General features: G+C 24.4%; 1 protein-coding gene across 1 annotated transcript in view; it reads right to left on the bottom strand.

The window, feature by feature from the left end:
• The window catches only part of LOC129981535 (two pore potassium channel protein sup-9-like), a 160616-nt gene extending 145889 nt beyond the window's left edge, over positions 1–14727 (bottom strand). Inside the window, exon 1 of the mRNA XM_056092407.1 lies at positions 14494–14727. The gene's annotated coding sequence lies outside the window, so the exon portion shown is untranslated. The remainder of the gene's footprint in view (positions 1–14493) is intronic.
• Between the last annotated feature and the right edge of the window lie 3462 nt (positions 14728–18189).

The following is an 18189-nucleotide window of genomic DNA, read 5'->3' as shown; positions in this document are numbered from 1 at the left end:
TTTCCATGTTGTCCCTTTCCTTTAAATAAAATCACGCAGGAGCCATGGCTTCAAAGAGAATCATGCCATGTGCATTGAGAACAGAAGATGAAGAATATTAAATATACCATTTTAATATAAAGTCAATAATGAAAAAATGTGATTTATTTTCAGATTTTTCTATGCATATTAAAGCAAAATTGTTTGTTCTGCTGAATCAAGATGCATAAATATGGCTTTTCATAATTTTTATAAGAAGTAATTGTATTTTAAGCACAAGAATGGGAACGTTTTAAATCATTTATGTGATTTTATTTGAGATACTTTTATCAGTTTTTATTATTTCCATTTTCTGAAATGGAATAACTGAAACTTTAGACAAAAGCAATTAATTTCTTTACAAATTTTTAAATACACGATTTAAAAATTACGATACCTGGGAAACAACTTTAAATTTAAGTGCATCTTTTCATAGGAAACCAGTGTTAAACGTTAAACATCCATTAAAAAGTTTTTCATCATTATCCATTATTAAACTTTTAACAACAATAAATGAAATGTATTCCTTTCAATTTTGTATAAAATATTAACTTGTGAATGATGAAAGAGAATCACAACCTTTGTAACGCAATTAAAAGTAAATAATACATGCAAAAAAAGATTTTATTGAAGATTGGATCTAGCACAAACTCGTAAACTTAAGCGCACATTAAATTTTTATAAAAGCATTTTAAATTTCCAGCAGCATGTAATCCCTCATTCTTTTCGGTTAAATAACTAATTTCCTATGCTCACAATACAGTGATAACGACCAGGAAATTCGTGAACGAAGGGTGGAGATTGTTTGGGCATTGACCTGCCACGGATAATTTGTATATATCCATTTGGAACACTAATTACTATGATGAGATCCATCAGTCAATAGAGTTCGAAGCGGTTTTTCTATTGACTTTGAAGCATCAAGCATTCTATGATGAAAATTTATTGTCATGATTAATTATTCAAGAGTGAGTTACTGAGTTAAAAATGTTTATTAGCCAGCTAATTAAAATAATGGTTACGTTTATTTTATAAAAATATACTGAAGTCACCTTAAAATTAATTAATAACTTATTCTAGTAATTAAAATCTATTAATGAATTTTCATTTTGCGTTTAATTGTATACAATATGTATTAAAAGCTATTGTATTATTGCTTTGATTAAAAGTTTCTTTATTAAATATATTGAAATCATTTAATTAAGATAGGTGAAATTACTTTAAAGCATCTTAATAATAATTTTTCAATAAGATAATAATATTTATATAAAAGAAATATATTTATATATAAGAAATAAATAATTTAAAATTACATTTATAAATTATAATTTCCTCACATAAAAATTTAATTTAAAATTTACAAGGAATTGTTACAAAATCTAGCAACTAATTATCCAATAAATTAAGATCTAAATCAAACATCCATTTATATGCAACTAAATCATTTTCGGTTACGTTTGACAATTTAAACATTATTATCGTCTATATCATTTACATATCTTGTTAAATCTAAATAATTTGATTAAATTATTTTAATTCATTCAGCGTATTTTTAAATAAGATGCCATTGAAACTTTTTTTATTGAGGTTTATGTACTAATGTTAACTTTTAGGGTAATATCTTATATTCACACTGATAATAAAAATGGGTTTTGTAAAGATTGTTCAGTTTTGTTTATTAAATATCAATTATTAATATTAAGAAATTATTTATCATACACTTTAAAAAATATTCCGCAATTAGAAATTGTATAAAATAATATAATCTTTATTAGCTAATCTATGCTGTTCATCACTTGAATTATTATAATAAGGGCTTTTGAAATTACATTTAACAGAAGAAATTTTCAAAATACATTTCGTAATTTGCATAATTACATAATTGCATTCATTTGATAATTTGCATAATTGCATACACTATGCAAATTTAGTATGCATTAATTTCAATTAAAAATACATCTCACAATTTGAGAAATTTAAAAGATTCATTTTAAAACAACATCATTCATGTGTTAATAAATATAAAATAAAATTATTAGCAAATAAAATAATGTTTGAATTCACATAATCTAAAGCATTTCTTGAACATTTTATAAATCTCAAAATTTTACCCCCGATCTATTCAAATGAAATATTAAAATATAATTGAAAAATATAAAAAAAGAAATTTCAAAGGAATCTATTAAAATATTACGAAAATATATGAAACTATTATTTTGAACATCAAATAGAAGAGTCAAATTTTCCTTTTGCATTGGAATCCAAACAATCTTCCGACATTTTTATCACGCTAAAATTCACGCTCCCTCTAAGTAAATAAAGCGGGGGGGATCTCATTGTAAGGGAAAAGTTGGTTTAATATTTCTCTATTAGACTAAGTATTCTAGAAAATACCCTATTATGCAAATTATGTAAATGTAGAAAGGGAGAAGGCCATTTTCTTCAGAAAAAATTCTTCTCGCCTTGCTAGTTATAATTTTTTTTTCTTTTATAAAATTAAAGAAATAAGATCTGTAGTTTTGGCAGAGAAAATAAATTAAAAACTGCCCTGGGGATAAAGAGGTAAAGTAGCAAAAGAAAATCTGTTTTACATAATTATGTTTATGTAACATTAGCTTGTTAGAAAAATAAGTTATATTTCAAGCTGAACAAATTTGATTGCAGCCGTAATTGCGCCCATAAGATGTTGTTTACAAATAATTAAATGGGTTTTTTTATACTTTAGGATCTACTTTTTAGTCTTGAAAAATTAAACAAAACCATGCAATATTCAAAAGAGCATTGTTTATTAGCAATTTTTTAAAAATTTATTTAAGTTCCATTTCGAAGAAAACACGTTTGTCTCGAAATAAGTAAATGAAACTATTGGTAAAATAATAGTTTATTGATAAATTTATGAGCTATGGAGAAAATTAGTATAATTACATAAGTAAAAGTTCATTAATCATTATAGTTCTAATTAATTATGTATTATAAAAAAATAATTTTATGTATATTTTAATTATAAGAAAATGAATATTTATTTTCAGCAAGATGTTTTGAAAAAATAAGTTTGAATGAAATGTTTAATGCATTGAATTATATAAGAATCGCGATTTCCTTAAGCGGTTTCTGTTAAAATTATTAGAATTATTTAAAAATAAACAACAAAACACTGATAAAATCAATATTTCTACACCAGTTAATTAAATACCGATAATAATCAGAAAAAGAATTGAAAAAGATATTAATCACGTTAAATTAAGTAATTAATTTCATATTATGTGAACTTTTATAATATCGTTTTCTTCATTTCCTACCGTTTTTTAGCATTTTGTTTATTATTTAAATTCATTGTTCAACATATTTGAAATAGGTATTTTTTAATAATATTTTTATGATAATAAAGAGTAAGTAACTTTAAATCTTCTATCTTTTGTGTTTAACTACATTTGCTGATTTCTGGAAATGATTTATTTAGAAGGTCAACAATATTTTATTGCTCATTTAAATAGCAGTAGTTGCCAGGATATATGAAATTCAACGAATGAAAGACACTTATCAAAAGCTTATTTAAAAGATGCTCTAGAATTTAGTAGATACATAATTTCATTTATGCTGATCATATCCTTTGTTTTTCAGATTTATTCAAAATATGATAAATTTATAAATGTAGTTATTTGTAAAAACAATTTAAATAAACTGTGGACGAAATGAAAATGGTTAATGGAATAAGATTGTTTTCTTTGTTATCAGCTAATAATACACACACACACACACACACACACACACATATATATATATATATATATATATATCATTATCATATATACATATAATCATATATATCATATGATTATATGATATATCATATATATATCATATATATATATGATATATCATATATATATCATATATATATATGATATATCATATATATCATATATATATATATATATATCATATATCATATATACATATATACATATCATATATATATATATATCATGGAGAAAATAATTATGATGAAAACAATTTCTTTTACTAGAAAGTTTTATATGAATAGCTAGAATTTCAAATTTTAAGATTTTTTAATATGAATATAACAAAGGTCTGATTGTCTTTTAGATTTTCCATAATACAGTTTTAAAAATAATACATTTATTTATGCAATTTTATAAATAATTAAAATCCCTGATCTTTTTTCATAATGAATGAATAAATATTTTATAATTTCTAAAAACATAAAATTTAATTGCGAGATTTTTTGCAGAAATAAGAAATAAGAAGGAATCCATTTAGTTTCAAAATTTAAAGAAAGAAAATATTTGAATACTACAAAAATATCGATGCAAATTTGCATGTATTAAATATATGTATTTGTTCATATTATTATTTCACATAATGTATCTATTGCATGAATTATTAAAGACTATAATTATCATCTAATAATTCAAAAAATCAAAAGTGAAAAATATTTTCTTCAAAAAGAATTAGAGAATAATGCGATTTATCAATAAAAATATTTATCTATATAGAGAGTTGCATAAAGTCTTATATAAAGAGGAAAATTTTTATATTTTAACAATATGATTAAATGATTTAAATGAGGTCCATAATTTAAAGGAGATCCATTCACTGAAGTCCATTTCAAAAAGGAAAAAAAATCTAATATCAGTTTAAAAACAAATACAAGGGCATCAATTAATGAAACATTATACTTAAAAATATATACATAAAAAATGATCTCTAATCTAGAAGTAATCAATTTGAATGCGATACATTTTCGATAATATTTTGAAATATGAGAAAAAAAATCTGTCTCATCCATCTTATTCTACCGAACAAAAATTATTACCAACTAATATGATGCACATATGAAAAAGAAAGAAAAATTCTTAAACGACATATATATTTGATTGATGGGATATTTACTTTAATAAGAGTAATAAGAAAAAAATAGACTTCAAATTTTCAAACATAAAGGCAAAATTTTATCTTAGAGCGCCAGTACCTTAAATTCTTTAAAACCGAAAATTATCATTTAAGTAGACATTCTAAGGAATCTGAAAATGATATTCTAGTCTTCCTCAAGGATTGCGGTCTTAAAAATAACATCGTTTATTTGTTGAAATGCTGTTTAGGAAAACCAATAGAAAGAAAGAACACGTGGCTCTGTAATACCTTTATTTTTTTCAGAAGAAATTGGGAAAGTTTGAAACTATTCAATGTAACTGCCTTTCTCTCAGTTTTCTGAAAATATTTTTTTTCGGGAGATGGGAGACATAAATTCTGTAGGGGTTTATAAAAATGTACGTAAAAACCAGTGGTACTTTGAATGTATTCCCGAACTTTCCTTCTTTTTTTTCCTCGTGCGGGAGTAGAATATGAAATTAAATTAAAGGTTATTGGAAGAAAAAATTGTGAATGCTTTTTGCTAATTTCCATTAATGAACTTAAAAATAAAAATAAATGCATATAACCATTAAAATTGGCTTCGACGGAGAAATTTTGGATTATATTCCACATGGTATTTTGTGAGTACTCATTTCACATGAAAGTTGATTATCTTGCTATTAATTAAAGAAAATTAACAAATACAGCACTTTTTAGGTACTCCCTGTTCCTTTGTATCATGCTAGGCTAATATTATAATTCATGTTTAGTTTAGTATATACTTAAACGGAAAATAACACCAACTGTAAATAAAATTGAGCATTGATTTTATATTTCCTCTTAACAACCACTTTCAGGATTTCTGGTTTCAGTTAATAATTTGTCGTCCATTGGTAAGTATCATTAACCTTCAACGCATAAATTGAAGTTAATTTAATTTTTAAGCATTTCTTGTATTTAGTATAAAATTTGATTCGTCAGAACAGCGAGCTTTTACAGACAAATGTAAAAATTATATTTAGATTAATGTCTTTTTTTCAGTTTAAGTAAGAGTGATGTTTTGCAAATGAAAATATACTAAGGTATTTTTATTACTATTACTAAACTGTTACATTATACTAATATTTATTTATTTTGTTCATTGTTAATTTCATTTCATTGCTTTTGAAATTTTTAACTTATTTCTAGAGTTTGTCATTATTTTATAGGCGGTCCAGATTTAATGATTGGCCAATTCGCAATTGTCGACATTCGAAACTATAAGAAATATATATTTCGTGAAGTAAAAAATAGCATCGAAGACGAAAATGATACCGTCTACTGAATTTGTATCCACAAGCGAAATTTCTTTCTTTATATGTAAAATGTTTTTTTTTATAATTATCATTTTACATTAAAATTTATTAAGTGAATTTCAAGTTTTAGGAAATACTGCTGTTAATTTCATTTTTAAAAAATTGAATATTATTGTAATATTATTAATTTCTATTTTTGCTACATTGTTAAACTTTTATATAAGTATATATGTGAATTAATCAAATTTTTGCTTATAATAAAATATTCGAAATGTGAATTATTTAATCAATATATTAATTATTTTACAGCTCTTGAACACATGAAATTGTTATATTTGCATTAATTTAGAATGAAATATTGATTTTAACATTCAATTTATTGGCTGCAACAATTACATTGAACGCATAAATATTATTTTTGAAAATACAATTTTTTTTTTACATATCATTTGCTTAAAACGAAATTGAGTTGATCACGAAAATATGATCAGTTTGCTAAGACGATTATATATAATATAAAGAGTAAACTAATATATTTAATGAAAAATTAATTAAAAAAAATTATATTAACCATTTTTTATCATAAAATATTGAAAACTTTAAATTGTCAAATTATTTTATCTGTTTGATTATCTTATCTATAATTTCACAACATGTTTGCTTAAAATTGTTTCATCAATGCGTAGCCATTATAATATGAACTATACAGAACATCAATCTGAGAAAATGCTTAAATATTTTTATCAATTAATAACTTAGAATCTTGAATTCAAAAACAAATATCAAAAACCCTTATTTGTAATATCTAAGTAAATTATATGATTTAAATGCACACTTAGATTTAAATACTTTCTTTCACGCATTAATTGATAAGTGATAGCACATCTGTGCTAAAACTTTCAGAAAATTATAATCATAAAATATTAACATGAATAAACTAATAAAAATAAAATGATTTTGAGTTTCAATTCTAATTAACTCATTACATATTGTACTAAAAGACAAGCAACCAAATGAGTTTAGATTAATGAATACTTAGTATCTATTTACTGATAAATGGTTTTCAATATTGATTTTCGAAAATAAAACGATTTTTTATCAGGCTGTTTTTCCACAAAATGGGATTTTTTTTTCTGTTTAGAAAGAAAAAAGTGCAACTAATCATAAGTTTTCGTACACGCAATTCAAACATTTTTGTCGTTTTTATTTCGAAAACGAAATAGAAATAGTAAGGCATAAAGCTAACAAAAAGATGAAAAAAAAGCTAAAAAATGTTTAAATCTGTTTTTTTTAACTTTTTACATTTTTGGTTAAAAGAAAGATAAAAACAGACACCGCGGGCCCAATATGCAAATAAAACTTTTTACCAACTTCATTGTTACCATTCAAATAATACAGGAAAAAAGTCATTTTAGAATTTTTACAGCCGTTACAAACTTTCGTCTTCCAATCAAACTTTTTGTGAGACCTGAATGAATGCAACTAAAGTCCTTCAGAGCTTCAGAAACGATCTAAAGGAGACTCTTGGATTATTTTTGCATTTTATACTTAGTGGAATAAGTGGTCCAGCCCTTAATGCTCATTTCAGTGAAACACGCATACACACAAAATTGCAACTAGTGGTGCAACAAAGTGCAACTAGAACAAAAGTGCCACTCCAAGTTTCTCGCTTCTTCATGGAAATGAAAATTCAAAGTATGAAACTTCTCCCTTCTTTATGAGAATTCCTCAAAGATTTACAAGTTACTAATTTCAAAGAATTTTAGGAGAATTGTTTACTTTCAGATATTTAGTGTAATAATTAAATGCGAAAACAGATGTGTACGTTAAGTCATGTATGTTTATTATTTCTAATATGTTTAATGATTTCATTTCTAAAACAGCATCATGCAAATAAAATTGTTAATATTCTTAGAGCTGATTAAAAAATTCTGAGTTAAAAAAAAATATATGCATATATAAAACTCTGCTATTATTTGTATTTATTATTTACCTTACTTTGAGCAAATGTTTTAGCTTCTATGAAATTGTTTTGCATAAACATAAACATTTAATTCAGTGAAGCTCACAACAACAGTTTCATAATCATTTATGTTTAATGCCTGCTCTTCTGAGATAAAAATAAAATTGAATATTTCTTCCAACGAATTAAAAATGACATAGTATGAGGTAAAATGCCTATGTAAATTTATTGATTAAAATTCCTTCAACTCGTAGGAAAATTTTCATTAATACTTAAATATAATGACGGAAATTTGATATTTTGATATCCAGTTCATTTCATGTAGGTACCACTTAAGTAGAATAAGTTCTTCTTATTATTACTATGCTTTGAATAATAATTATAGCATTATTCAAAATATATTTGATTCAAAGTATTATTATTATTATATTCCAAAGTATTATTATTATAAAACGTATTGTTATTCGAATTTAATTACTATACTTCTTAATATACTTATTATTCACAACATAGCATTTAGTATATTTTTTTCTCCAAACAACTTTAAAAATGCTTTGTTCATTCTTATTGATCAAACTTAGAATTCCGAGCCCCCCCCCCCCTCTCCTCTCTCCCGAAACAAAAATATATTCTTAAAAGTATTCATTTATTTCAGAATGAATGAAAAATTACAAAACTTAAAAAGCATGACATGCTTAAATAAAAAAGTAGATAATTCGATGATACATTGAGACTTTGTGATCTAATTCTAATCGAAAAAAATTCACTTATTTTTAAGCCGTATGGAGAACATGGTACTGATTATTTACAATAGTTTCCTTAACATTTATAATTTTTCATTGCTTATACATTATTATAATACAATTTTTCAAAAATCTCTGACAAAAAATTTAATAGTATATATATATATATATATATATATATATATATATATTTGAAATAAATAAATGGAAATTGTGATGTTAATTATTCCTTTTAATTAGAATTCAGAAAACTGTATGCTCGTCCTTCAAATGTCCAGATATTTAAATAGAATTTTTCCAAGTTATTTTTTAATTGCCTTTTAATTTGGAGATAAAGGCAAATCCTCTGAATCGGAAGAATAATTCATATTTCATTTGCCTTTTCGCTTATATCAGTAGAAAAGTTATAAAGGTTCCTAAAACCTTTTATTCGTCCAAAATAGAGTTTCTGAATATAGGAAAATGTTGCTGCCCTAGCGAATAGGTAATTGGGGGTTTCGAGTAGCCAGCAGGAAGTAAGAATATATTGCGAGTATTGCCTCATTAGATATTTCATGTTTGATATTTGTAATGCAGCATATTAATTTTCGCTGTAGTCAAACAATATTCAAAATCATATCGTGGTAACAGATACAATTAATGGCATTATTAAACCCTGAATCTGAACCTCATATATGTAAAGGATATATATAAATTGAAAATAAAATTATTTTGCATATTGCATTACGCATACTCTGTTTTATGATTTCCAATATTTAAAACAAAAAAAATCTATAAATTCTTTTTATCGTGTTAAAATAATAATGCAATTTAATTATTATAATGTGTAGCATATTCATTTGTATACTAAAAGAACATACCAGACGTTTATTAGGATAAACTATTTTTATGTTTATTTTTTTAACTTAGTGCTAAAGTTTCTTAATTCAATCTTTAATAATAATTTAATATTTATTCTTAATACTAAATATACTAATTAATACTAAATATATATTTACTATATTACTATACTATATTTACTATAATACTATATTTTATACTAAACTCTCGAAAAATATACTTATATTTCTTCTTCAAATTATGTTTCTTCTTAAAACATTACATTAAAAAATGATAGAAACTTTAACCAGACATTTTAAATTTAGACTTGAGGCAAATAAAAAAAAATAATTTTAAATGATTATCACATTTTTATTCAATCGGAATGACAATATTGAAAGCAAAATTATTTTTGCTTGTAAATTGAAACATAGTTTTATTTATAAAATTTATAATTAAAATGACTAATTAACTCAAACTACTACATCACTAACTACTACACTACTAACTACTTTCATCAAATAGTTTTTAACACAATATATATCAACAAAAATTTAAAAAAAAAACAATTATTTATATTTTTAATACATAAAGTTGTAAGTGAATCTTCATATTTATAGAATTTTATGTTAAATATACCAGTCAAATTGTAGGTGCGATGGTTTTGATCTTAAAATTAAGAATCAGAAAATCTGTTTTAATGATGAGTGTAAATATTTAATTCTAGAATTGGATGGAATATCACACAAAGCAGAGTCCTTTGAGGCTTATATAATATTTTCAAAATAGCGGAGATCAATTATTATAGAGCTGTACTGATAATAGAAACAATGCGCTTAAAATTAAACTGCTATGGCATCTTGCCAACCAGCCTTTCAGAAATCTTTATTCTAATTTTACTGGCATAAAAGTTAATTAGTTGAGTCTTTGAGTGTCAGCAGTCATTAATTCAACAAATTAATCCCTTCCCCCTTTTAAAATAAAACGGCTATTAAATATCCGTTTAAGATGCGTCTGAATATTATATATTTAAAATGAATATAATTCTTTCCTAAGAAAATGGATGGAAAAGTTGTGTCATTTTACAACAGTTAATATATTTTCTCATTATAGAGATTTATTAAAGGGAAGAATGGACAGTGGTTTAAAGATAAGAATTATGAAATTATGTGCAATTTTACTCTCATTTCTAAGAATAAAAACAGCATTTAAAAAACATATCAATTGATTAAATAATTTTAATATACAATTCGTGGATCTTTTTTTCCTTATAGAACTTTACGAATACAAAGGAACGAAAGAGAACTGAAAATATCTATAACTCAGTAATACTCTGAAACTTTGCCAATACCTCCCAAACAGGAAATAATAGCAGTTTTAAAAATATTCCCATCAAAACTATCGCTGATTTTAAAGCAAAGACTATTGTTCCCATCTTGTGATCCTTTACGAAAATAACAGGAAGTTAAAAATATTATAATTCAGAAATTTATTATTTTATATATATTTAGGCTTATCTTTTAAACATAAATATGTGACATTTTATTTTGAATTCCATGTAAATTATTCAAGACTTTAAAGCACGAACCATTATTTATTCCATTTATTCCTTATAGTTCTTTGAGAATAGAAAAAAAGGGGAGCTGAAAACACCAATAACTTAGGAATAGTCTCTAACTCTATGCATGTATGTTACAAATATATGTGCAGTATGATTTTACGTATATTACGTAAACAAAAAGAAAGTATTGGTGAAAAAATTCGAGCTCCAGATTTTGAAGATAATTCATGTTACAGACCTCCTTGAGACCAAAAAACTCATTTTTGGCATCATATTTGTTTGTATATAATTCTCTGATTTTTCAGACAGACAAACATAAGGTTAAATTTTCAGATAAACGTAATAACTAACCAAAACAATATCTAACAAAACAAACTAACCAAAAAAGTGAACAGAATCCAGAACCGCTTTGAACTCTCCGATGCAATTAGCATATGGATTTTACAGACAATTTATAGACTTTTATCAAATTGTGAACGAAATAAACTCAGAGGAAGTCTGTCTGTTCGAATACAAGAGAACTCGATAGTTACAAAACGTGAAGAGTTATACAGATAAAATTAACTAAAAAGCTATTAAATCTAAAATGTAGTTTGTTATGAAGTTTTTAAATAAATCTGTCAAAATATGAATAACCTGCCCGTCTATATTTTCTCATTTATGTAAATGCAATAACTATAAAACGCTTTACCTCAAATGAATCAAATTTGATTTCCGATCACGTGACTGCAGCTGCAATTTTGTGCCAAATTTTTGTTTCAATCGGTGGGGAAGACGATATCGACGCATATTCGATTTTCTGGTACTTGTGTATTAACCGCATACCAAGATTTAATCATAAAAAGAAATCTGCAAGATGCAGTGGAAATTCTGGATTCAGGTTCATTAGACATGTTGTACATTTTTTTTGAGGGTTTAATTTTTCTGGCCTTTAAATACAAACAATTTAGCGATTCGGTATTGAGTAAAAAATTCAGCAATATATATGTATAATCTTCCATACTCATGTCTCCAAACATAATTACTTGACATTTTATTTTGTTATTTTATGCACAAAGTATTATTTTTTCTTTATGGTGTTAAAGAAAGAGAAAAAAAACTGCATATATTATCATATATATTATCAAATTTTGATCACGTCTTCTAACGATAAAAATTTGGTCGTTTTTCAAGAATCTGTAACAGAAAATTGGCATGGCTCCAGTCAATTGCTTACAATTCTTCTTAAAGTAATTAGATATTTTCTAATTACAGTTTATGGGTGCTAGACATGTACGAAAAATATGAAATGCAAAGAATTATTTGAACTGTTTTGATTAAAGATAATTTTTAAAAAGTTTTGAAAAAATTGGAAAAAAAAAGTTTAATGAATTATTGTTATTTAACAACATATGTTTCCAAACCATCTTTTTTCCTTTAGAAATAAATAAATGTTTGTGTAACAAGTTATCAAAAAATAAATACTGAAGGCAAAATTCAAAAGTGTATTTTAAGAATTTTTCTCACAGAATTTAGCTTTTATTTAATTGAAAGTATCTTTGTTTTAATAGCACGTTGCATTCAAACATAAATTTATTTTCCGTCTACAACCGAACTATATTTTTAAACATAAATGCAAGTATCATCAAATTTTTAATTTTTTTTAATTCTATGATTTGTAAATCTGCAAATACAAAATATTTTTCAAATGATAAAATTTCAAGATTTTTTTTCATTTTTTTTAAGTAATTTATTCTGCTTGCATGCGATGTTTATTTCAAATCGACTTGTATTTATATAAACATATCAAATATTTAATAGTGATCAGGAAACAGTAGTAAAGGCAAATAAAGATGAAATTAGTTTTAAAATTTTTTCAACTATAAACTCATACATTAAAAATACATTATTTACTTTTTATCATTCACAATTTTAAGAAAGAAAATCTGATACTAACTTTCTATGAAAACGTTTTAAACAAAAATAAAATACCTTATCTTCAAATATTTTGCTAGAAAGGAAAAACTTCTTTTACTTCGTAGTTAATTATTTAAAATTGGACACTCAGGGCATATATATATTAAAAATAATTAATATAAATAAAAAGTAATCGAAAATACATAAAAAAATATTGCAAATATAATAAATTAAATACAATTATTCAACAGAATATCCACATTAAACATAGGCATTTTTATTCTTTCATATTTCGGGGTACTATATTGCCATTTTAATTTCAATTTTTTGGGGCTAATTATTTCATTATTATCATCATCTTTAATAATTTTCACAATTTTTAACAAAGTTAAGTATATATTTAGCCAAACACTATATTCAGAAGAATTGTTTTGCTGATAATTTTGGCTTTTAGCAAAAGCATTAAAAGCTAAAAGTTCTTTGAAAAAAAAAGAGTATTTGATTTACCCTCCCAGAGAATTAAAAAAAAATAAGCTGATGTTTTGTTTAATTATCTGATTTAGATTTAACGTACCCAATCATCACTTTATGAAATGCATTTATTAGATTGAGTAGAATTAATTTCAAATTATAATCAAAATTAGTTTTTATCAATGAAAATCGCTTATTTCAAGATTAAAAAATTTAATTTAGCTAAAAATGATTTTATTGAATTTTATAGAAGAAAAATCCAACCCTCAGTCTCCCCCAGAAAAGGAATACAAACAAGACAGAGCTTAAAAGCAAATCTGTACAAAAGTTTGCATCTCTCTAATTAAGAATGATTCCAATATTTTTTTTACAGTTATTTAAATAAGAAGAATAAAAACAACTAAATTTAAAATTATGATACATGCCAATATTTTTTAGTAATAGAATTATTGTTTGATAAAATCTTTCACTGTTAAGAGAATTTAATGAGCCATATTTTATTTTATAAAAAAATTTCCAATGCGCTGAACTAGCCCTATTATAATGCAAATATAAATATTATGAATTAACATGATTGATATAATAAACATATTAACTTTTTAAAATCTTAAGTCTGGTGACTTTTCTAAAGCTCTAATAATGAATTAATTTTTAAGAAACTAATTGAAATTATAAGGAGATCTGTTTTTACTTTTTCATTTTATACTGAATTTATTTTTAAATCAGCACATTTTATCGATAGTATGTCAAGAATAATAAGCGTCCCGTTATCAGTATTTAAAGAAGTACTCCACCGTTGGCCGGAAACTTCAAAACTGATAGAAACACAACAATATTAGAGTCAAAACTTACCCAAACAACTAAGCGTTCAAAACTTTCACAACCTTCTTCTTCAACTTCTTTTCTTCTCAAAATATGAACTTAGATTTTTCTTTCTTTGTCAAGTCCACAACACATTCACCACTCTATAGTTCTGGAAAGTTATTTAACTATTTTCCGCCAGACCAATTACAACAGAATGAACTTATCTGAACTGGTCTGGTTAAGGAAAAACGGAGAGAAAATATCCATCTGTTCCACCGGATCTTCTGCAGCCCAACTGAGCCGGGTGAGGGCTTGGCTGATAGCTCGGGAGCAAGGGATGGTCCATTATGCACCGAGCAGGAGAGGGGTGGAGAGTTGGAGAAAGATGGGAAAAAGTCACTTCTTTCCAAGATTTCAAAGAACTTGAGAAACTGTGCGTTGATGCGTTTCTTTACATTTTATTTTCTTTGTTCAAGTGAAGAAAGAAATTGTTGAAAAAACAAAACGTGTGACTACACAGTCTCTTAATATTTTTTTTTCTCTTTTTGAGGAAGAAACAAAGGTTAATGAATTAAAACCAAAATAAATGTGACTATTTTTTTATATTTTTTGTGTTGGTGTGTGTGAGTAATTGTTTTTTAAAGGTTTTCGGAACTATGAAGCTCTGCCTTCTATTCTTTTTCTTTCTCTTTCTTTGTTTTGATTTATTTAATTTTCTATTTCAGTTTGATCTAGTTATTCTAGATAAAGAAAAGTATGTTTTCCGTGAAATAGTAACTGTTCTATTGCACCAGGCATAAAAAATTATAAAAAATTTCTCTCATTTTCAATGCACAGAAAGTAATAAGCATATTTTATTTTGTTTCAAAATATTGAATTATATTATAGTTTAGTTATATAAATTTCACATTGACTATGTATAAGACTATATCTCAAACCGAATTAATAAATTTGAACTTGAAACAATCGTCACCTTACATTTATATCTTAAATTTCCATGTCACATTATCATGAAAACTTCTGATCCATAACATTAAACGTCTCCTATACTCTATGCAAGAGGAATTTGAAACTACAATTCGAGTTCCAGTTCATCATATCACCAAATAGTGATCGTGAATTTAAATTACGCAAAATCTAAATTATTGTATTTAAATATTATTGAAATAACAAACATAAGGTGTATTAATTACGTACATTAACAACATGTTCACGATCTTTAAATTTGGAATCTTTTTTTGTATGAATATGGAAAGAGCAGATTAAAGGAAGCACAATTGAAAATGCTACAATGAACTTTAATTGAAATTGAAAAAAAAATGCTTTTCGTATCTAACACAATGCTATATATGATTAAGTGGTTATTTGATTAAAACTATTCACTACTTTCTTCTTAATCAATTATAATTTCTTTCTAGGCTCATAGCTAAATATTATAAAGTTTTTTATTAATTGAAAAGCTCCAAAATAAGATTACGTTTATTTTAAATCTATTTTATTTTATTTTTTTTTTATTTAAACAAAAATAAAAACTTATTAAAAATCAACAAAATGGTTTATTCTTTTTTTAAAGATTTTTTATGACTTTTGACAGCAGCAAATCTATTAATATCGATGGATTTTAATAAGAATTGGGTGCGTCGAATTCCACGTCCAAAAATCCATTTCGTTTCATTACTTATTATCAAGCACTAAACAATTAATGTTTAGCATATTTCGGATATAGGCTTCACATTTATGTGAGCATGTGCTCTATCTTGAGGCTTTTTTAAACTTGAGGAATTCTAAAGTTTATAACAAATTAAAGTGTATTCTAAGTACTTGCATAGTTATATATTAACTTCAGAAACATAAAATACAGAGATAAAGTTTAGATTAAAATATAAAAAAGTAATACGAAGACATTTCTATTAAACATAGCAAATTGTTTTAGAATGTAATAAAAAGATTGTTCCATTTAAGTAAAATACATTTTATTCGAATTTTATCTTGTATATTTAAGATTTTATAGTTGTTGCTCCTCCTATTTTTTATTTTATATATTTCAATTGGACTTTATAATTCTAAAAAAAAATTCATTTGCTTGCTATCTCATAGAAATTTTATGATTCATGGTTTCTCATAATTAAAATTATATGAGAGAATACTCAAAAGTGATTAAATAATATTTTAATTTCTGTAATATTGTAATTCACGATTTTAAATTAAGGAATGTTTTATGAACTTGTAACTAAAGACTAAATTCTAGAAATGGTATATTCGTTGATATAATTATCTACTATTATTCTAAATTTATTGTATTTATTTTAATTATTTATTTATTAAAAGCTTACTATTAGAGATAAGAACCTGCTGATCAAAAGAGAATTTCCGATTTTTTTTCATCTACTTTTTTTCAATTTACCTTTAAAAAAACTATATTTCTGAAATAAGAATTTATAAATATTTCTGTTTAACTATAAGATTTAGAAAAGTACATTTATTTAATCACTATACACGAATTCAATTCTTTTTTTAATTTCATTGGCTTAATTAATTTGAAATATTTTTTTAATTGTTTGCAATATAATCTAAATTGAAAAAAATTAGTATTCAAATAGGATTAATTAAAATAAATTCGTAGCGGTTTGCTAAATAATATTTTAAATATGATCTTACCATTCATTGTCTAAATTAAAATTAATAAAATTGATACTAAAATTAACGCATACAAAATGCCCAATGGATTTTAAAATTTAATTGATAAAAGGTATTTAATCTTAAAAAATATCAATTTTTAACCAAACTAAAACCTTCAGATGAAATTTTAATGATTTTGCATATATTGATTCTAATTTATCGATTTGAAATATCAATATTTAGCTATTTTTCTTCTTTGATTCTTAAAAGATATCCACACTGTTAAAGTTAATTGTAAGAGGTCAATTTTAAATCCTTTGAAAAATTCAATGGTGTTTGAATCCTTTATGAATACCTTTCTAACTTGTTTAACAATTTTTAAACCTGTATATTTTTTAATAGATTAAATCTTTTGAAACTTCAATGGATCTATTTTAGAACTGACTTCCAGATTCAAGATCGCAATAATATAACATGAATAAAACCTGAAAAGTTACAACTTTTTTCAAATTTTCCAGGCAAGCGACTTTTTGGCTATGAATAATTTTAAGCGTGCAGTGCCAATGTAATTTCTAGATTTATAATCGAGTCAGGTTTAAATCCATGAAACCCTGCCACAAAAGCCAAGATTTTGTCAATGTGCCAAAGCAAGACAAATCTGTGTCTAGAGAACGCGAACTTTGAAAGAAGTACTCACAAATTTTTTCGATGTGTTTCTGATGTTACATAATTTTTTAAACTTTAGCCAGAGCATCAAAAAGACAGTTAATCTCTTGTATTTTTTTCAGCAATATTTTAAAATTGCAACTTATTTCCATTTTATCTATTTTTGTATTAACACATTAACAAATGCTATTTTATTTTAGATCTCACCTTTCAATGATGAATGGATTGTGTAAGTATTTAGAAAAATGAAAATTATAGTTAAAAATACGAAAGGCAGTTTTTGAAAATATTTTCCAATTTGTAATTCAAACAAATTTTATTAGATATTAAAAGTTATTGATTTTATTTAAGCATCGACATTTTTTTATTAGGACTGAATTACTTTTAAAATTTGAAGTCATTTTCTTCACTTCTAAAACTTTATTAATTTGTAATATATAACATATTAACAGAAATCTT

Source organism: Argiope bruennichi, chromosome 8 (assembly GCF_947563725.1).
Source record: "Argiope bruennichi chromosome 8, qqArgBrue1.1, whole genome shotgun sequence".
Classification (NCBI taxonomy): domain Eukaryota; kingdom Metazoa; phylum Arthropoda; class Arachnida; order Araneae; family Araneidae; genus Argiope; species Argiope bruennichi.
Note: the sequence above shows the minus strand (reverse complement) of the source record. Positions and strands in the feature narration are given on the sequence as shown.